At 39.1% G+C, this 23,178-nt stretch overlaps 2 long non-coding RNA genes across 2 annotated transcripts; one reads left to right on the top strand and one right to left on the bottom strand.

Annotated features, from left to right (window-relative positions):
- Positions 1-3,104: 3,104 nt before the first annotated feature.
- LOC142774982 (uncharacterized) lies at positions 3,105-13,370 on the top strand. The gene is made up of 3 exons (XR_012886607.1): positions 3,105-3,183; positions 11,254-11,394; positions 12,161-13,370. It is a non-coding gene; the product is annotated as an uncharacterized LOC142774982 (long non-coding RNA).
- A 1,945-nt stretch (positions 13,371-15,315) lies between these two features.
- On the bottom strand, positions 15,316-21,354 carry LOC142774981 (uncharacterized). Its single transcript, XR_012886606.1, has 2 exons — positions 20,857-21,354; positions 15,316-16,682 (listed from the first exon to the last, which is right to left on the bottom strand). It is a non-coding gene; the product is annotated as an uncharacterized LOC142774981 (long non-coding RNA).
- Positions 21,355-23,178: the final 1,824 nt, after the last annotated feature.

The raw sequence follows: 23,178 nt of genomic DNA, 5'->3' as shown, positions 1-23,178 counted from the left end.
TACGAAATCCGTGCTGGGACAAATGAAAAAAATTGTTGGTGTCAAGAAAGTTCATGATGTGTAATTATATGATATGTTCCATGATTTTGCAGGGGACGCTTGTTAGAGAGATGGGTCAATAATTTAGGGGGGACTGTCTGTTACCTGATTTGTGGACTGGAATGACCTTTCCCTCCATCCAGTCGTCTGGTAAAATTCCTGTTTCGAGTGACAATGAGAACATCATCGAAAAGTACACTGCAATAATTTCCTTAGTATTTTTTAACAATTTAGAGTTAATATTGTCTACGCCAGCTGATGATGAAAGTTTTAATTTGTCAATGAGTGATGAAATGCCACTAATGGATAACACAACATGGTCCATCACTGGTAATGTCGTAGAAGGTGGCGTAAGAAACGGTACGTTGGCTTCTTTAGTGAACACTGATGAGAATGCGGTGTTAAAGATATTGGCACAAACAGTGTCGCTTACGTCTTTATTTTTATCGTTTCTAAGCGTGATGTCTCGTGTTAGTTGCAGGTTTATGATTTCCGAGAATTTTCTAGGGTTAGATTTCAGAATTTTAGTTAAATCATTGTGATAGAATGTCTGTTTCGCTTTTCTAATTTCAGCATAATAAACTTCTTCCGCAGCATAGTACTTGCTCCATGCACACGCATTACCATTAAACTTCGCAGCTCGAAAGAGGTGCTTTTTTTATTTTCAAGTGTTTTCAAACTTGTGGATAACCATGGTTTATTTTTATTGGCAGTAAAGCTCACTGTGGGGATGAATTTATTAGTCAAGTCAGTTATCTTGTCCTTAAGCATTAGCCAGCTGTCATTGAGAGAACAGGAACCGAGACTGAGTTCGAAGTATGATAGCAAATCTTGTAATTCACGATTAATTAATTCATAATTACCCTTATCATACAAGTGAATCGTTTTGCGGAAAATGGAGCGTATTTTTGGGGTGAAGTTAAATATAGTATGGATGACTTTGTGATCGCTGATTTCACGTAAGTATGCAATAGATTTCAAGCTTTCGGGGCTATTTGTTAATACCAGGTCTAAAATGTTTGAGGATTCACTAGTGACGTGCGTTAGTTTGGTTACCTGTTGGATGAGGTTAAAGTTGAGGCAAACATCGACGAATTCTCTCGCTTCAGTATTTCCCGAGGTTGGTGAAACCTGATTGAGCCAATTAATGGAGGGAAAGTTAAAATCCCCATAAAGCAGAACACGTGCGTTAGGGTGTTTATTAGTTAGCTGGGATAAGATTTCGTTAAGTTTGCGCGGGAAGTCTCGGTCAGTTCGAGGGGGCCTATAGCATACGCCAAGCATTATTGCTTCGGGAGGGGCATGGCATATTACCCATAATGATTCTAGTTGTGAAGATGTGTTGATTAGAGAGCATGATAGTTCTTTTTTAGTGGCGATGAGTATGCCTCCGCCACGTGAATTTTTACGATCGTGACGAAAGAATATGGTATTTATCCCGCACTAACTTTATAGTTAGTGCGGGAGTTTCAGATTAATTCCAGCCTATTTTTTAGCAATATATCTATAACATGTGGTACAAATAGTTTCTGTTAGTAATTTCACAAATGACAACACTATTATCAGCAAATCATGACGAAATTTAGATGATAGCAAGGAAGGGGCATTGGCAGTTAAAATGAGAAATAAGCTGGGCTTAGCTGAGCACAAAGCGAGTTCAATTTCATGCGAAGCATTCAAAGTACTAAACTTTGTTCGGTAGTGCCAAGGTCCAGATGACTTAATTTTAAGGTAAATGTTTATGACTGACTCTCTCACATGTGTTAGAAAATTATAAAATAATTCAGTCTATGAATCACTCCATCAAGAGAATGGCACAATTTATGAGTAAATAAGTGGAGTCTAACTTTGAAGCGTAGTTTTAAATCTATACTGCGTAGTGTTGTATGAAATGTAGGGTGATATAGAGGTACTTAGCTGCTGAATAAGCTTTGTTAGAATATAATAATAGTAGTGGTATTACAACATATGTGCAAGTTAAAATGAGGAAAAATAATAATAAATTTTTAAATTTCAGAAGAAAAAAAGAAAATTAAAAAAAATTACAGCATATTCATGGAGTGATTGATTATGAGTGGGGTGAAGCGTCCGTCCATGCATGCGTCTATGTGTTCGATCGCGTTTGAGAATGCAGATGACACATGGGTAACACCGATGAGACGCGTGCCAAAGGAGCCGAGCGCAAGTGTCTTTAACGTGCCCGCCACTCTGCTTCGTTCATGCCCCACCAACGATCCACTACGTATGGTGACTATAAAGGAGACTGAGAGATCCGCTCGTTCCATGCATATCCAGGCACAGCCCCCCATGCAGCCAATCTGAGAGTAGGGGTACAGCGCCATCTAGTTATCTTTACCCAACTGCAGTTTCTATTTAATTCTTAAGAAAGCGCTGTCTATTATACTGTTCGGCAAATACTGCCTTCCTTTCTTTGTTTTCAATTCTCTCGGTTATGCGTGATGCTTGTACCATATCTAAGGACACAGTGAAAGATGAGGCATCAGTACCAAAAGGACTTATTTGGTTTGCATTCTTTCATGGTTTGGGGCAAGTATGAATATTTATAGCAACTTGATTTAAAAGTGTATTTATTATGTGTTTGTGAGTGCCTGTAAGGTGTTAACTTAAAATGACAGAAAAAAATTACTTCTGACGTGTCGATGTTTATGTCACTATGAATTAATTGAAATAAAATCTTTAGTTTTGCTATTTTTGCCCTACCTTGTAGTGTTAATGGACCAGCTTTCGTTTGCAACTCAGTAGGAGAATTCGTTATATTGAATTTATTATAAATATACCTCACTGCCTTCCTGTGCACCCCCTTTTAATCCTTGCAATTAGTTACTTTGTATGTGTAAACCCCACAATACTATTATAATCATGTTAGTAATATATTCATTCATTATTATTAGTATTATTATTGCATTGATAACATTGCACTTGATTTGCAGTTTACTCATTAAATCTGTATTTCACTGTTACACTGTTCAAGGCAGTATTTATAATGTCCTTACAAAGACCTACATATTTTGACTGCATTTAATGGACTCAGATATATCAGCCAGTCTTGTGGCACACCCTACAAGACAAGAATATTTTCGTCATTTCAGGACATCCCGGGGATGTTTTGGATTTTTGAACGAGGTATGTATTAGGGAATGACTGATGCACGGCTACCTGTTTTTTATGCAACCTTACCTTATCTCCAAAAGATCAGGTGATGGCAGTATGAGGCAAAGGAGTTAGACCTTTTCAGAGTAGCTTTATGCCTTTCTATAAATTGCAGTGCCATGTCCTCCTCTGGCAGAGAGGTGCTAGGCAATAGGAGGTAAGGGAGTGCCAGCCCGTTTAAACTTCGATGCAGCACACAGCAATATTTGGTTGTGCATATGTCCTGTGCTTTACACAAACTGTTTTTAGTTGTTTGCAATGCTTGAAATACCCTGTGCCTTTTTGAAATGAAACTTGTACTGGCATACAATGAACTGTAAATGTTGTCAGCATTAGATGTACAAAAAAAAACCATCATGAAGGCAATGTGCCTTATCACTTATTTGCCTTGCACTACAGCTATTCTGGGATGAAGAGAATGGCCATAAGGAAGATAATAATAATAATAATAATAATAATAATAATAATAATAATAATAATAATAATAATAATAATAATAATAATAATGATGATGATGATGATGATGATGATGATGATGATGATGATGATTCACACCAACTGGTTTCATTATAACAAATGATTCCCGCTGATTCCATTTCCAGGCCAGCTGGTTTCATTTTCAGTCTCGAGTGGTTCATGCTGGGACCAACTGGAACATGTTGCTAATGTGTTGGCTTGTACTTAGTCTCAGCTGTATACAGCCATGGTTTCAGTTAAAGTGAACAGAAACCGTGGAGTATTTTCACCTGGAAAGGAAAGAATGTAGAAAGTGATGCATCCAAAGGCAGAAAAGAAAACAAAGAGGAAAGATAAAACGGAACAGAGCAAGAAAAAAAAGGCGAGCTCTCAAAGAGAAAGAGAGAAGAAAAGAGAGAAAGAAGGAGGCACACGCACACTGAACTTCTCTCGCCCTCATTTTTGAGGGCTCCTCGTTTTTTCCCTGTGTCACTTTTTTACCGTTACCTGGCTAAATTTTTGCTCCTATACACAGATCGACTGAATCGACGGCGCACTCAGATTTAGCGTACATGCTCGTTGTCACATCCTGTCCCAAAATTCTCATGCCTGTCGTGCCAGAAAACAGCTTTGCAATGAAAATCACTATCGTGCAGCTCAGGAGCTGTATCATGCACAGATCATAATGTCAGCCTGATCGCACGAAGTAACGGTAATAACTTAGTAGTACACCATGCATAACACAAACGTTCAGTGGGCCTTTAAGTTATGTTGTCTTAACTGCAAAAGTGCAAGTTGTGCTTTGCCAGCATTTTCCTCAACTATGAGGCATACACTACAGCTGTGTTTTGTGTGAATATAAAAGAGAGTACTGCTTAAAATGTCAAGTACACTGACTATACAATTAAAAATATGGTAATCGGCATTTCTAAGAGTTACATTTTCTTGTAAAAAACTGACACATACTTATGTCAAGATTCGTGCCGAAAGTACGTCTTGCCCAAGGATATTTCTGAAAAATTCAGCATATTCCACGTAGCTCCAAAATCGACGTTATGCGAAGCATGCGGAGGCATGCTTAGCGTGACCATGTTGTGATTTTTTTATAGCGGCACGTCATGAAATTATGCCAAATATACGTCCAAATTTTCCACACACAGACATACATTGAAGAATTCCAAGTGTTTATATAACCAGTTGTTTGCACTTGTGCAATGATGCAAACATGAACTTGAGCATTAGGAACACCAGAATCAATAAACTGGTATGAAGTGCTGGTGCTAGTGAGGATGGTAGCCCTGGACGCTGCTGCATAAATCAACTTCAGTGCATGGCACCTAGCAACAGTTGACGTCAACCCGATATCACAGCTGCATCATAGGAAATTGGGCGACCCTTAAGGTTCGCTTTCAAGAATTGAACACGATAATGATACCCTGGCCCTAGTGCGTACTTCAAGCACTTGGTGCATGAAATATTTTCGAACTTGGTATGCACTCACTATGTGGTCTGAAGGAAATGTGTGCAGCAAAATGTGTGCGTTTTGTTATGGCTGGCCACCTTTTAACTATGAAGTCCTTAAGATAATCACATTTTCTGATGCCTGATTACAATGCACACTTGTATCAAGAAATATTACTGTGATATTACATATTGAATTGTGAAGGCAGTATACAGGACACATGTGTTTGCAAAGCCTAACATTATTTTCACTGCATTTTCAAGCAGATGAAGTTATTTTCCTTAATTTCCAAGCAGATGTGTGGCTGTGCGGTAGAACGCCTGCTTGCCATGCAAACGGCCTGGGCTTGATCCTCCCGCAAACTGGGAAATTTTTTATTACTTATTTTATTTGCATCTTTCTTGATTTTTTCCGATTGCTCACAAGGTTCATCACTCACAATCAACGATGCCCACGAGATTTTTAAAACTATCGCGTTAAAACTGGCATAAAAGGGTAACAATGTATGACCGATTGAATAAGCTTTTGCAGCTTATGCCAAATCACATTGGTGTGATGTTGAAATCCCTAGGTCCATTGTTAGACTACCAAATGTCATGGTTTTCACTTTTATGTCTGGTTAGGGGTACAGCAATTAACTGGCCAGGAAGTGTAAATAGATCTTTATTTGGAAACATGCAGAAGTATGATAAAGTCAAGCTCCCTTTCCCTTGAGTAATTTGAGTTGTATATGTACTTTGAAATGGTGTTTGAAAATCACAGCAGCTGTGCCATTAGACAGCTTCGTGGCAAAAGCTTAGTATCGAGTTCTGGAGAATTTCTGCACGTTGCCTCTGCAGCCCAAACAATCGTTAATCTGGCTTAAAATTATATAGTATATATATTGCATTCTCACTTTCAATTTTGCTTATTATGCAATTTAACTTACCCTTCGTGAATTCATCGATATTTTTCACATAATAACAGAAATTTGCAGAACGTCATGCCTAAAAATAGTGTGACACAATCTTCACTAAAATATGGCCATCAGTTTATGAGAAAAAAGTGGGACGCATGTGGCTCATCGACCCATGAAGCATCTTTGAATAAGTGGGGCAACACGTCACATTGTCTCATAAGGGCACTAAGCTGTAATTCTGCTGCCAAATTTCTTGCCCAAAAAGGCCCAATGGAAGCAGTACAGAGGAACACTTCTAAAACTGTGGGAGAAAAATTGCAGTGAACCTTAATTTCAGATTTTCTACGCAGTTCTGCGCCTCTGCCTGTGGCATTGAGTCTAGTGGCTCTGTCCCAAGGTCTTCACATACACGTCCCCTTTCAGCTTGTGTCTGTCTTGTCGGTAGGTGGCGATAATATTGAAACTCGTTGAAAACAAGGAGAAAACAGCAGGCATAGATGAGTGCACGCATTCATATGAAAATAAAGAAAAAGGAGAATATTGCTTTTCATTCACATTTAACGAAGCTGTGTCTATGCATGTCTTGTCTTGTATCTGCAATGAACAAGGGCGAACATCTTAGTTAAGCCTGCATTTTCGCAAATAATTAAAATTGTGGTAATGAATCATGGCAAGCCACTTTGACGTGGTGTCAATGCACTGAATGCTGTAAGTGTGTTAACAAATGCTGCATCATATTCGTGAACTCTATTCAGGTGCGGCATATTTGCTTTTCTCATATATCTTGCATGATTTGATGATCTTGAAAATTCGTGTTCTCTTTGGCTTCCTGGCTGTATGAAGCAGCAATTTTGCCATACTGTTCCTTTGGCACGAAATTTTAGCAACAGTATCTTAGCCACAGCTTTTGGTCTCATTGCCTCTCCTCATAATGATAAAAAATATCAAAGAATGTGCTGTTTCGTGGCATCCATCAAACATGAAAAAACAGTTATGCATGTATGCTATGTTGTTAGGCTATGCAAGGAACTGCTTCATCATTTTTCATTCGAGTGCACTTCCACAATGATTTTAGGCAGATATAATTTTTGCAATTTAGGAAGAAAATCTATAGTTGCATGCTAAAATTCTTTAAAAAATCTGAACAGAAGAATACCATAAATTTGAAACTTTAGCTACCTGGTATGCAATATGACACCGGCTGAAAAAAAAATATTAGCAGAATAAAAGATTTTAAACTCGGCGTATCACTGATACCATGCATTGTAAATGTGCAATATATAGTTTCTCAGTTTCCTTAATGTTTCTGGTACACCACAACTGGAAGGCATTGTGCTGATGGCAACGTAAAGTGGCAGAGAAAGTTTTACTGAGGAAAAAGTGGGATGCATTTATCTAATTGATGCTCAGCAGTGGAGCTTCCTCCACAGCAACAAAAAACCTGCATTTAACCACAGTGCATGCACACACCATCTCTCCAGCACTTTGCTCATGCACTCTGTCATGGCAGAATTTGGTACCAATGCAGTGAACAGCTGTAGGCCACTGTTTTCAACATGTGTTGCATATAAGACTCCATCAGCAACAACGGTTGGTGAAAACTGTTTCATTGCCTTTTTTGTGTTGCCAATGCGTGATTAGACATTCTGAATTACGAGCTTTCCAGTGACATAAAAGAAATGTACATTAAAAAAATTGATTGGCCGTAGGAAATAATCAAGCCCTCGAAATCCACAGAACCGTTGAGAAAGGGTAAGTATTCATTGGTACAAGCACATTCCTGGAGCTGAGTAGCCAGCTGCGCTACACAACTTCTCAAGTCTTTTTTCTTTTAATGTGCCAGGGCGGATGCTGTGTATCATACTGTTGCACAAGTTTTCTTTTATTTTGGTGTACTTAACATTTTAAAACATTAGTAAACTTTTAAAACATATACAGTTTTGCAAATCGTGACTGTTGAATTGAACACAACAAAATTAAATTTGGAGTGTTAAATCACTTAATATTTCTAGAGATTGAATCACACTTGTCTAAAACACCCAGCCGACCGCTCCAGTTGCTGCTTTCTGCTGAAATATGTTAATGCCGACGCCGTATGAATATCTAACATGGCATACGGCGTGCTAGGCCTTTGTGCGATAATTTAAGCGTGAACAGAAGCATGTAGCTAAGGTGACGTAGAAGCCGTCACTAACAAGAGCCATGCGCTCCGCTGCTCTGAACAAGTGTGATTCCACCTGTACAGCTGCAGTGTTGGCATTTTTTTGGTGCATGAAATTCTCCATGTTCACTTTACATCTGGTCTATTATATAAAAACATGGAAATAAAAAGAATAACAAATAAAACCTTTTAGGTCTGAGTGAGAATAGAAGCCAAGCTGCTTGTGTGCCAAGCAGGCATTCTACCATAAAGCCACGTGCCTGCTCAAAAATAATTTTCATGCTTTACAAATACATGCGTCTAGTATACACGCTTCACAATACAATATGTAATATCGCAGTATTTCATGGTACAAATGTGCATTGCCACTGGCCATCAGAACGTGTGATTATCATAATGACTTCGTTGTTTAAAGCAGCCACGAAAAACAAAAGGCACAAATGCTACTGGAGTATTCTCTTAGGACCATGTACTGGGTGCATATCAAGTTTAAAAACATTTCATGCACATAGTTGCTCATGGTTTAAAGCATACTACACAGTACCTGTATTGCGTGGTCTATCCTGTGTCCCATCTCTGCGCTCTTCGAAGTAACTATGTGTACGTATCAACAAGCTCGCTTAGCCACCATTTAGAAATCCATTACGCAGACTGCAACTATATGCGAAACCCTTACTAGCACAAGCCACTTTAAACATTGATTACGTAGTAATAATCTGTAGTATGAACTTTTCAAGTAATGTTACCCTGCAAAAAGTATGCACTAGGTGGTTGGAGTATGCACTAGGGATAGGATATCACTGTTGTGTTCTACTAAAACCTTGAGGGTCCCCTAATTTTTTTCACCAAACAATTGTAAGATTCATAGATAGTAATGTTCCACAAGCATGGTATTGTAAATAATCACCCTTTTGGCCTATACTGGAAGAGTGGAGGGGGTGTCGTTAGGAGTGAATTTACAGGCTGTTAAGAGTTTATGGAAAATTTGACAGATTGTTGTGTAAGTATGCAAGCATTAGGGCATGTCAGTTCATATTAAATACCTGAAAAAGATCACAGGCAGGGGTCCTGATAGGACTCTTGAAAGCATTTCATCCTAGGAAAGAAGTGATGTGTCATTGACACATCTGTTGAAACTTGGAAGGTCAGAAAAGTATTTCAAGTGTAGGTATGTGACGTTTCTTGACAGTACATGACTGTGACATTGCACACTTCCATACTGCACATGTGTCTCTTTCCTAACATACTTGCTAGCAAAGCCACAACAGGGTGTTTATCAATTAAAATTTTTTCAAATGTAGTGATTTTTCCAGGTTTTTCACATAGATTAAAAGCAAACTCCATGACCATAATGTCTTCTTGGAAAATGTGCAGTGAAAAGAACACTTTAGCAGTAAAAAAATAAAATAAGAGGCACTCATATAAAACAAATGAACACATTTTACACACACACTCATAATGTTGTGAGTGTATGTGGTAAATATGAAAAAATGTGTGTATCTGGTCAAAACAAAACTTGCGACCCAGGCACTGAGGAAGTTGGCTGTTTGATTTTTGGAACAACCAGAACACAACCACACAAATAAAATCAACTGTAGCTGCAAGTTTGAAGGAGCCTGCGATAGTCCAACAGTGCAGCCAATGCTGCTAAGAAACGTAAAAGTGGCGCTATCTCGTGGCATTCGTATAAAACAAGGATGCAACAGCCCGGCCAGTTGGCTTACTGGAGCACATTCTAGTTCATTATAATGGCTATAGCCTGCAGGCTATTTAGGATTGGATTAGATTACTTTGATTTAGACTGCTGTATTTACTAATGATTTGCATCCCCGTCTCATTTGTACATGTCTAAAATATACTTTTCAGCAAAAAGGAGTACTTACGTATTTTATGCGACCTTGTCTTGACAACGACTAACAACAATGTTGCGACAACGAAACTGTACAGCAAAATTTACTTTATCCTTTCTTTCACTCTCTTTTTTTTTACACAATGCATACATGCTTGTTGGTGTTTTATTTCTCTGGGTTCTGACACGTGGAGCACAATCAAAGTACTCAGACACCTGCAATAAAAGCTGCGGTAGCGTTTGAAGCGCTGATGTTTGAATATGGGGTGGAAAAAAGAATCTGTCAGACCGCAATTGCTTCCCCGATTCCATAGGTAAATAAAAGATGCAGAATCGTGAGTTAGGCGAATTGGTGAGTGTTCACCGTAGAATATTTTACAAAGGAACGGGTTAGAAGCAGTCAGAGAGGGTCACAGCGCTGATTTCACAACTGAAATTTATTTGGAAAAGGAAAGAACATATATAGAAAATATTGACTCATCAAAACTATGCACATGTACACATTTGTTACAACACAGAATGATTCATGTCTTCTCTAAGACCTTATGTTCTTCATCTAGACGAGTGTTACATGAAATACTTATGCACTTGTTGTTAGATCTAATGAAAATGCTTTGGCTACTTCACACATGCGCTAATCAACATGTAAATATTTGATATTTGTTTTCTACAAGTGGGGCACACACAGGGCTGGGTAGTATCGCAATAGTATTTAAGAGATACTTTTGAGTGTCTGTATTGCTGTATCGAGGCACTTTTAAAAAATGTATTTGTATCTCAGTAGTGAAATACTTTCACGGTGTATCGCGTGTATCGCGATACTATCCAGGACACGGGTATCTTGTTACTTTTTTTTTTTTGTAAATGAGCTGAGACGTGTTGACAATGGGGAAAAAAATTTCTGCTGTGACCTTGGCAGTCCACGGCAAGATATGCACCCACCATTTCTACATTTCTGCTGAGGGCGAAACTGACTCCTACCTTCTTGAAAGCGAGCTAGTTGCTTTGCTACTCGCATCCCATGATGTGTTTGAATGATGGCCTGCTTCAGCGTGACAACAATGTTATACTGCTATATTGAATTCTAGCACAGATATTTTCATTGTGAGGAGTATTGTATACTGCACAATGGGCGCCATTTTTTAAATGTATTTCCTCATGCCAATTGAATGAGTAGTGTTTGTTTTTCTCGTTTTTTTTTCACTTTTCTTTTGCAGCACCCATTTGAAAAACTGGAGCTTATTGCGGAAGCCACAAATCACCCAAAGAGAATTTGGTGCCATGTGCCATCTACGATACTTCTTTCTGCAGAGCATTTCTGAAAAATGCCACCATGGCCGAACAGCGATTCGAAAGAGGTCTTTTTGAGTTTCCTTTCGCATTCCTTGTTTTGTCCGTTCTTAATTCTTTCTACCTTTTCTAAGATGTTTCTAGAAAACACTAAAACTTCAACTGGAAGTTCGTTTGTTTATGGTGGTTCCAGCACTTCGCTTGAACTATGCTCCTTTTAGCATAACTAATAGTGTTGCTGTTGAGTTCCGGATTTCAGTGTACAATGCGTGTGACTGATGCTCTCATATGGCATAGTTTTATATTGCAACTGATATCTGTAAATATGTGGTTATTAACAATTATGTTAATAACCACATCCTTTGTAATGTCTTAATTCTTTGTAATGTCCTTTAATCCTTAATCCTTTGTAATGTCTTAATGACACTCGGAGAATGGCGAAAATATAATAAATCAATTTCATTTGCAAGTTTCAATGTGCTGCACATAACAAATGTTTGTATGGAGTATAACTATCTCTGACATAGACAAAAGTATTTTAGTATATGTATTCTGGAATACTTTTTTGTCTTTTTGCAAACGTATCTCTGAAATATCCTGTCACATGAATTACAAATTTATCTCAGTATCTGTATTTTATGCTTCCAAACCACGCATTTCGATATCTGCATTCCAGAATACTTTTTCGGGCATCTCTGCCCAGCCCTGAGCACACATCCACATGGCCTACAACGAGCTGCCAAATTAGACGTGATTTTAGCATCTGATAGCATTAGCCCGTGCTCTCTTAAGCACACGTTTATGTGATGCCCCATTTCACCTAAATATTCGCAGCTGCAAGACAGTGGAATCCCATAAACCACGCCAGTAGTGCAAGGAGCATATCTGTGGACATGACTGGAGACACATTTGTTCCCTTTCCCTGGCTGCTGACACAATGCTCTATCCACCAAAGTACACACATTATGCACTTTATTACGTGCTGAGAATGACATGTTTATGCAATAACGAGCACCAACATTTTTCAAACCATGTGCTATCCTGTGTATGTATAGGATAAATGCCTGCCTCTTTTTCTTGCTAATTTCTAGTGCACTAGAATCACAATGATAAAACTTCTCGATCTTTGAAATAAGTTTTTCCGACAAGGAGCAAATCACGTCACCCAGAAAGCCAGAATTTGCAAGGCGAGCAACTTGTGCATCAAATGCATGAGCCAAAAGGTGCTCGCGTAACTTCTGAAGAGCGGCACCCAGCACAGTTGATGCAATGGCTCCCTGTATGGTTTTGAGTGGCCAGAATTAAAATTTAGAATTGGCTTTATGAATCTAGGTTGGTATTGCTATATATGTGATCTTTGATGAAAGCCTGTCTTAAATCAAGAAACTGTAGCTCATCAATTTTTTGAAACTCCAAAGTGAAACGCTGACATTTCGTTTTCCTTAACATCTTTCTTTATATTAGCAACCAGTAAAGAGCAATTGTTAATGTCCAGTAGAACTAAGAAGTCATGGACATATCAAACAGTGTGTGATGATAACCAATTCAAATGCTTTTGCAGCTGCCCGTCGACATACCCAAAAAAAATATAACTAATTACAGGTATATTCATGATTCAATGCAGATACCAGATTTTTGGACAAAATTATTTCCCTTCCAAGACACAACGGTAGAATTCAGGTGGCCTGCATGAGCTCTAAAAACGATGCAATAGAGATGCCACACTGGCACTGAAACAACAACTCATCATTATCTTCTCTCATGCACTGCTTTATACACTTCAAATCTTCACATTGGGGCAAACAATAATATAAATCTTTTACGTCTATACCGAATGCATTGCGGCACAAAGAAGGTTGTTCACTTAGTGATAAGATGATAGATTCTGAGTTAGAAATTCTTAGCGGATCACAAGTCTTCAAACGCTCCGAATTTCTTTGAATATACTCTGAAACATTTATTTACCAAGTGTCTTTTTCTGAAACAACAGCTCTTAGTGGCAACATGAATCTTCACTGAAATAAAAACTGATAGTTTTTGCCTTTTTGCTTTTTTCACACTTGCCGCTACATGTTCCTGATTGAGCGTTAGTAACAGGGCATAAACTTATTCGTTCAGTCACCCGATTTGTGCATCAACACTTTTTTTTTATTAATATATACCCTAAAGGCCCATTCAGGCATGACGCAGGGGGTTTTAGTTATACAATGAATTTGCAAATCAGAACATTGCCATTATAAAATTAAAGTGGTAAACAATGTAAAATACAGTTCCATAGACAAAGATGCAAAAGGAAAAAAAATTGTGGCATGAATTAAAACTCAATAAGAGAGACACAGCTATAGTGCAAAAAATATATATATACAGAAAATTGCCATGAAAAAAATTGCCCCCTATCTGCATATTTGACCAAAAATGTCGTCGAAAGACTATTGTATTTCGCCTGAAAAGAGTGAATAGACAGAAATATTTATTTGATGTTTTGCACGAGAGAACTGGTGAATGGGATCCTGGAAGTGTTGCGTGAGACATGAAGGCCATCTGGCGGTAATTTCAGAAAACGAAAGGATGGCCTTTGTTATAGCGAGCACGCAGCACGCAGCATGCGTGCAATCTTGGAGGCCATACTTTGTAGATTTCAAGACAGGTAGCAGCACAGTATCGTCTTAGAAAAGCGTAGGAGACTCGCCTTTCTATGCGAAGCGTCGCATTGTCAGCTGCAGTGCTCAGAATTACTTATTTATACCTTTTCTAGTATAAATAAACACAGTGCACAATATTGACGTGTTGATATTGTGCCTCAAATATGCTCAATATTTGCTTTTTATTGACAATCGTACAAGTATGATCGCAGAAACTTGAGCAATACTGGTGGATGCTGTGGATGTGGTCGCACTTGAGCCTTTTTGCTGACAGACAGACCAAAATTTTTGCGTTGGAATATCCCAAGCAAGACTATCATCTTTAAGGAGAAAATATATTTACAATGAAAGAAGAGTAAAAATAAGCACATACATGCACTTACAAACTCACACAGATAGGTAAGTCATATGTCCAAGAAAATATTGAATTGGTTTACAAAGGCGGCATGATCAATGAATCAAGCGGTGTCGCTCGGCAGTGTGTTCCAGTGATGTGTGCTTCGAAGTAATGTGAGTGTTGATACATAATTGTGTGTACCAAAAAAGGCTGTATTTTGAATTGGTTGTCAATATGTTTCAAAATATTATTAGGTGTGTTTGTGCAAGCTTTACGAAGGCAGATTTACTACGATGAAATCTATGAAAATGCAACAACAGCAACGACAGTCTGCGTGTTTCAAGAAGGGGTAATGAAAGTGAGTGTGTAATATCTGTAGTGCTGCAGTTGCGAGAATACTACTTGGTGATAAATCCTGCTGCTTCATTTTGTATTGATTCTAGTTAATCGATGAGATATGATTGATGTGGGTTCCAGATGATGGATGCATATTCTATCTTTCAACGGACAAGTGTAGTGTACGCTAGCATTTTAGAGGTATAGTTCACCAAGTAAAGGTTTCTTTTAATAAATCCAAGTGCTTTTGGCACCTCACTAGTTATGATATCGATGCGCTTATTTTAAGGCAGGTCAGAAGATAAATGAATTCCAAGATATTTAAATAGGGATACTTTTTCAATGGGGAGAGCTTGAATTTAATATTGACTCATTTCTGTTTTATGTGCTCTTGTAAACGTCATGGCTTTCGTTTTGGAAGTGTTAATTTGCCATGGTGACACAAAATGTGAGTTTATTAGGGTCCAACTATAATGACTCGTTAGCTTGGGTACTGTCAATTTTTCTATAAATGATGTAGTTCTATGTAAATAATTTGATAGTAGATGACAAACCATGTCCAATGTCGTTGATGTAAATGAGAAACAAAACTGGTCCCATGATTGATCCCTGGGGAACACCAGACTTTGCATGTGAAAGTGAAGATGCATGTTCATCCACATAAATTGATTGGCTGCAGTTGCTCAGAAAATGATTTATTCAGCTTTTTTCCAAACCAGTGGCTACCTTATCATTATACATAGAGCCATCTAGAGTTGAAAAGAAGCCTTCCTTGTCAGCAACCAAAACATGCAACTTAGCTTCCAGATGCGTCTCAGACAGCATGAACACCGTTGTAAGGAGTGACCAGGCTATGTACAACAAAGGCAAGCTGAAAAAGCCAGTAGGCTTTTTTTGTGAAGCTAAGTTGCGTGTTTTGGTTACCTTCATGCTACCTTCATTTACGTACTCTTCTATGAACATAATGATAAAAAATACTCATGGATTTAATAACACCATCTCAAGGAAATGAAATGAGAAGAGAGCGTGCTACTCTTGAAATATCTGCAATAAGTGCATAGCGGAGGACTTTTGCAGCTGCATCGCCAATAATAATAATAATAGCAATAATATTATACAAGGCAAAACATAGCCCAGCTAACCTCTTGTGATGGCAGTTCTAACATAAGCACCAAACTAAAAGGCCTTCAAGCCAAGCCGAATTTGTGGCCACGACAAATATGCACAAATTTACCGATGTGAGAAATGCTGTGCTTGGAAAGTCAGATGTGATATGTGATATGTAGAAGGAACATACATCAAAATAGTGCATGTACCAACATGGAAGCTAAGGAATGCTTTAGTCAATGGGAAGAATAAGCTGCCGAGCGAACTTACTGTAGTCTTCTTTACACTGTAGTCTGCCACGAGTGTGACAACATGTCAGTCTATGAGACCTGTGATTTCAATGAAAGAGTTAAACAACACAACAGTTCAAAATGAAGTCACCAAATCATGGGTGGCCTTGGATGCCCTCGCTGAACATGCGGAATATACAGGCTTTCAAACTGACTGGTCAAGCAACCGTGTTCTGGTCGAAGAAAACAAGCTTGCATAATGCCAGCACCTGGAATCCCTGCACATTCACACAGCTGCACATATACTCAATAAGATTTATGGAACGCTGACCATATACTTTTGGTGCTTACATCACGCACCTAGTCATACTTAAATACGATGTACTTTTCTTATGGCTGTCATTCAGAACAATATCAGGTGCCCAAACATCAGTAAACTTTGTGTTATTTTGGTCGGTGTATCCTTTTGTTTGTACACTAAGAAGAAACAGTTATGCATTGCCTTTTTTTAGGCCTCTTCTAGCTCTTCACTGTAGTTGCAGTCGAAGGAGTGACTTTTTGAGTATTGATCAAGGGTAATGCTTATTTTTGTGATGGTGGCACAGACTGCCGCCAGTTTCCATGAATTAGCCAGGTTTTACCAAAGTTTTTACAGTTTTCCAGCAAGGCCCCAATTCCCCGACTTTCCCAGGTTGGTAGACACCCTGCACAAACAAAGATAGATGGCAGTTAACTTGCGTCCTGTTCCCTGTCTTATGCAAGTGTCATTCTGCACTTTATTACCTTAGAAGTACTTGCTGCTAGGCAGGTTGGTATAACATTATTAGGGAAAATTCTAGACGATGCGAATGTGTGGTGCAGTGTAAATATTTTCTGTAGTTCAGCTGCGACCGATGCTTTTTTTCTGTGCTTTTTCATTTTTCCAGTGGTGCTTAGGCGTCTATAATTTTCCCCCTTAGCTTAATTAGCTCCCTGAAGCTATGCATCATCTTGCCCATTAACAACCATTGTTAAACTATTGTATGTGGCATTGTTGATGAAAAATGACCTTAGAGTATATGCTAAAGCTCCTGCAGGATCACCGGCTGAATGTGACAACCAGTTCACCATTTATAGGACCCGAAGTATTGACATTTTCAATATATCTGTTCGCACAGTGCTTCATTGGAGTCATGCAAGCTTAAAATATGGTGCTCCCACAGAGAAATTTTTCTTCCTGTGCCGTGACCAACGGAAAAACTATGTAGACAATAATGAAAAGAGATCACAACAAGGCTTAGCTGTGTGATGTCTGCCTCAATAAAAATGTAATAAATTAATGCAAGTGTGCTTGTATCACCATGGTGTTGCCAGTTTATTACTACATTTGATATGAATCTCTGCTCGCTCCACCATGGTGTTCCTAAGGGCGTACACAGTCTTACCTCTGAGACAGCATTGCCAGAACTAATTTCACTGTCACAATCTTGAACAGGTGTGCAACAAGCATTCGCCAGTGCAGAGAACACAAGAGAAGTGGTCACTGCTTGCATGTCCAAGGTCGTATACACGCACACCGGACTATGATTTTGCAGTGTCTTACATTTTGAGTGGAGTATACATCGTGATGGCGGGAGCCATCTCTGTGGTCACCAGCTAGACTGTCACAATGTGCATATTGTTGCTTCAGACAACTGTTTAGGACAAAAAAAGGGCACCGTAGAAAAAAAATATTTTTAGGCTAATGTAAGAGCTTGTGGTGAGGAGACTCTCAAAAGGTATATGGTGTGTCATCTTGCAATAGAGAAGCAACATTTATACCTAGTTTATGTTAGTAGGAGTCTGCTAAACATTGGCCATACAAGCTTGTGGCTAGAGAAGGATGATGTCCAGAAGATGCCCTCCTGAAATGTTAACCTGCACCGTCCTCCCTTGCCCTTCTTGGTGCACTGGAATTTTTGCCCTATAGGTACTAGTTCCTTCAGTGGGTACTCTCGAAGGGCTTGGGAATGAGCTCACTCTTACCACCTGTTTTGTCCAAGGGCCAATCCTGCTGTTGGAACTTGTTTGCTTGGCAGAAATTTTTAACAGGAAAAGAAGCTTCACTCCTTAGACAAATAAAGCTACAGCATTGCAAGATTACTATGATGTTATGTACACAGACCTCCCACATACAGCTAACTAAAATCTCACCACTTACCTCTATGGTGAGCCTGATTATGCCTTAAGACAGCATGTAAGTTTCTTGATCCTATACTTTTTAATCAGTACATGAACCTTGAAAAAACAAGATCGTCACGTGCAGTGCATAAAACCAGTGCTTATGAAGTGCAATGATGCCATCGGAAGCATCAGCAAAAGTAAATTCACCCTGCTGGAAAGCAAATTGTGCGTGAAGCCTGTAAATGTACTGTTAACAATGTCTTCTCGACAACTTCATTACTTCTACTTCTGCAATTTTCATAATCCTGTCTCTTCATACCTTGCTGTCAACCCAAAAATGATTGACCTATGAGGTGTTACTCATATGACCATGCTCATTTAACATACCTGCAAGCCTCAGAGCTAACATAATAAAATTGAAGACTTTAATAAATTAATCCTCTCTGCTACTCAGCCCTTCAAAAAAAATTTTTACCATCCCCTTCAAACCTGTTTTTTAAACACTGAACAGGCACAGTGACGTGACTCATGAAAGGCATATCCGGAGCTTGTGGTGCAACTAAAATCTTTTTGGAGCAGCATAAAAGCTGCCTGAAGCTTTTAAGCTAGAGCTGTTGCACCACATGTTACAGGGAACTAGTTCATGAACATATGCATGCATGTTCACTTGGACTTTTGCTCAACATAAACGTAGGCTTTTTGCTTTTTTGCAGACATCCCCAATTTATATAAAGCTACCTAGCGCTTTCCGGGAATTCACATGGCATTTCTAAATGACTCTGGCTTTCAACGATAGTTTAGAGCTACAATACTGAATCACAGACTGGTAAGACTATTTATGCATTGTATTTACTTTCCAAAAAAAAAAAAAGAGTCTGATTATATTAATGCATTTATGAGTACAACCTAATCGTTCAATCTGTGGAGAAGTGGTTGCTGTCATCGTTTATGTACAGAATTGTTAGGTCCCTGATTAAAGAGCACTTCATAAAAAAAGGGTTTTGTAACTGGTTCTTACTGCCAATTATTTATTATGGCTCGACAAAATATAGAGTTATGGGGGAGTAAGTAGTTACACTTGGCAAACTGTTTGACATGTACAGTCGTCGAGGTCGAGAAGCCCAGCCGAGACATACCGGAATAGTGGAACACCATGCTTTCTAGAAGAAGTAAAAGTGATTGTACAGCATGCGGTACTGCTGATAAAATTTGCCCACTGTATGGACTTAAAACTTAACCACCTTGTATGAAATATTTTGAAAGTAAACTAACAAATAGGACCACAAATAAAAAAAAAATAAGTGGTCAGTTCTATATGCAGGTACTAAATTAGTGTATTTTAATACAGTAAAGCAAGACTGTTGTCCAAGCACAACTAGCTCATTATTACTTTTATCTGACAGTAACCACAACAGTTAGAAACTATTTGGCTGAAGTCACGTGGTAACTTTTGTAGTATAAGCGGGTTCAGATTGTTAAGAAAGTTGGTGCCCAGCAACGTTTTCAACTACATTGCACGTTCATGTCCACTGTGATAACATCTTCAAATCGCAGGGGTAACGTATGGATTTCAAGCGTATGCCATATACTTGCAACCTGAGAGAACACAACAACGAAGAGTGCACGCATGCTTGACACAAGTAATGAAATTTATGAAAAAGATGTAGCAGGTTTCGTCTCTTGGTGCAGATCCCTGCAGGCACTTACCTAATTCCCACCCCATTTTGCCAACAAGCAGCCCATGTAAAACGTTCGAACATGCGCTATTATGTCGGGTCATAACCAGTTTCCTCTAACCACCTTGCACTTAGTTCTGGCACGACATACGTTTCAAAGATCTATTTCTAGCAAACTGTGTGAGTAATTGTAGACCATTCTTCAACAGTTATTTTTGTGCTTATTCGATAGGAAAACATGAGCTACAAATTTTCTAAGTTTCTAAAATATGAATGGTAATTGAATTGTGAATGGTAATCTACACCCAGCCTTAGCATATATTTCCTTTATAATCATTTTCAATTTGAGGCATGGCACAAATTTTGAAGCACGACTGAAGCCTCTCATATGCATGTTTCGTTTATTTGAAGGTGCCATTTAACAATCTTGAATTAATCCTGCAATGAACTAACATCTGAATGCCTTGCGAATTGCCTGCCACAAAATATATTTTACTAGGTAAATTGTTCTGTGATTGTTACACAAGCTGAAGATGATGACGATACTGACTGCCGCATCGTCACTGATGAGGCAGAGGATAGCGCGTGTACAATTTAGGTGCACACACGAGGCCCAATGTCAGTGCTACATTTCCAATTTAAACACGAGCGCGCGCAATATGTATGCTTTACCGCAATACACAGCGTGCACTTCACCGCAAGGCACGACTGCCTTGCGGCACTGTTTAATTTTAAGAAGACGCTCAAGGTGGCAATTTTGAGCGAATATTTATAGTGCTCCCAGCATATCTTCAACTTTATTTCTTTTTTTTTTTCTTTGTATACACCCACAAGAAAAGACATAGCTTAGAAAACAGATTATCGTATTCGGCGACAACATATTTAAGCCACTTGGAAAATAACGTCGTGTGAACGCCTGGTAATAGTCCATCGCTTCCAACTTGTGCATTTCGTATCTGTCTCACGCAGTTACGCAAGAAGAAGCTTCAATGAAAGTTTTGGCGCAAGCATACACTTCACCGAAGCGACACATCGATCCTTACGCTACACACGCACTTACCAGACATACACGTACGGCATACATCCACAAATAGCATAACACACGGTGTTCATGATCGGGCAAGTCGTTACCACATTGCTTATAGACAGTATTACAGAACGAGACCACGTATTCATGCGCAGAGGCGGTTCTCGCGAATGCATGAGGCTCCCGGCCAAGCAAAGACCACGGATAAATAACCACCGCACTTAAAAGATCCTCACAAGCTAGTGAGGAATCTTAGACCTTTCGTTCCCACCACCTAAACGTCCCCCAAAAAATGTCCAACACGGCGATTCTGTCGCCGTCTATTCATACGTTTTCAGCCAAGTCAAGCCGGTTTTAAGCGGCTATTGGGTGAACCGAACCGTTTTGCCTCGAAAAGGTTCGTGCCACCCGGTGGCAGCAAACGCGGCCGGGGCGATAAAGATGGGCCGGCTTATTTGATCTCGTAGCGCTCGTGTCGTAAAAGTTACGATGCGCGGGGGCATGTTATCAATTTGGACTAGTTCATTCATGGCGGCGATAGCAAGAACCTGCCAAAGGTGTCCAAATCATTGCTATCGATTAATAACGCAGTTTTTTTACCGCTCAATAAGTGTTTCGGGTTGGCTCTGCCTTCAGTTCTCCTTTGTTTCATTTGCGCGTTTTTTTTTTAATTCTCGTATCGAACTTGTATATAACGATTTTTGGGGGAATTTGTCAATTTCATTATATCGAGGTTTAACTGTACTCTCAAACCTCTATATAGCGAACCTGAATATAATGAAATATTGGTTTTAATGTAGCAAATAAAAAATGTTATTGCAATAGATATGGTGATAAAAATATGCCTTTATAATGGAATTTTTGATGTAAGGGACTTATTTTTGTGTAAGATGCAACTTTGTAATAAGGAGGTATGAGTGTACTGCATATCGGCAAGTGGTTCAATTTGTATGCAAAGAGGAGTCGCGGCATGACTGTGTGGGAGAACGATGTGTGTATTACACATTGGAGGAGCTGTTTGATACTCGAGGTGGGCGTGGATAATAATGTGTTTTAATGGTGCATTATGGTAGAGTTCCTGTTGTGAAGAAAGAATCACGAGGCTCCAAATTGTTTTATTTGGTAATACATATATATATTCCGAAGAAGTGCAGTTCAATTTCAGATGAATTTCTTCTTAGTAGAAAGCTTTAATGTCCAAAGCAGTTTGCATAAATCAGTCCACATGCGTCGTTTGTATTCTCTGTGACTGGGAGTACAAAGAAGCACAAGGGCATGCATACACGGACGGCTTGAGTCGTCGACACTAAAACTCTCTATTTACAAGACTGTAAAAACCAGGGCCCCAACCGTTGTGGCATTTTCAATTTTGCAAACAAAAGGTTGGAGGTACTATATTATTTTTTTTTATTTAAATGGACCTGAAACAATTTTGACTACGGTCGAACCCTTTTATAAGATAGATAGGACACCACATAAGATAAATAGATAGGACACCAGTGTCCCGGGTTGATAGGAAAATACGGATTGCTAGAAAAATCGAGAGCTCTGCAATCACCAGCGATGCCAGCGTTTCCCATGAGTTGAGGAGGCAAAAGAGAGGTGAGAAGGAGAGTATGACATTGTCCATAGCTGCGTAGCCCTGAATTTGTGGTGTGAATGGTTTGATGACGCTCTAGCCTAAACGCTGACAAAATTTAAAAAAATCGTTCCAAGGTCCTTCAGGGTAATTCGTTTCACGGTAACTTCTAAATATTTATAAAATGTGCCATACTTTTTTTCTAGAACGCAGTTGGTTGATTATTGGAAATATAGTGGACATACTGCAAGATAAAACCCTCATTCACTTGCTCATCAGGGGTTTGCATAGGAAGACACCACAAAGGTCTTACAGTAGAATGATACTGTCAGTACCATTATGAAAACTTTATAGTAAACTGTGCACTTGTCTGGCACAGGTATTTAACACTCCCCCCCCCCCCCCCCGATGACCCCCTAATGTTGACAAAAAAATTACTGAGCTCAAAAAATGTGCAACACACAAGGAAGATACACAAGGGACACGGGCTACTTTCAAATGTTTATACAACGTCGTCATGAAATAAATACCGTTGGCACAGAACAGCACATAGCTGCAACAGTGTGACGATAGTTACAGCGCGAGAACAAAACGACGACACAGAGACAAGAAGGAGACGAAGCACTCTGTGTCGTCGTTTTGTTCTCGCGCTATAACTATCGTCGTGCCATACCAACTAGCCCAAGCTGCCACACTTCTATGCAACAGTGTGGATGACAAGCAAGTTGGTGCTGCTTTGTGAACACATAAAGCAAAGGCCAGATGTAAAAGAAATG

This window comes from Rhipicephalus microplus, chromosome X (assembly GCF_043290135.1).
Source record: "Rhipicephalus microplus isolate Deutch F79 chromosome X, USDA_Rmic, whole genome shotgun sequence".
In the NCBI taxonomy this organism is placed as follows: Eukaryota; Metazoa; Arthropoda; class Arachnida; order Ixodida; family Ixodidae; genus Rhipicephalus; species Rhipicephalus microplus.
Note: the sequence above shows the minus strand (reverse complement) of the source record. Positions and strands in the feature narration are given on the sequence as shown.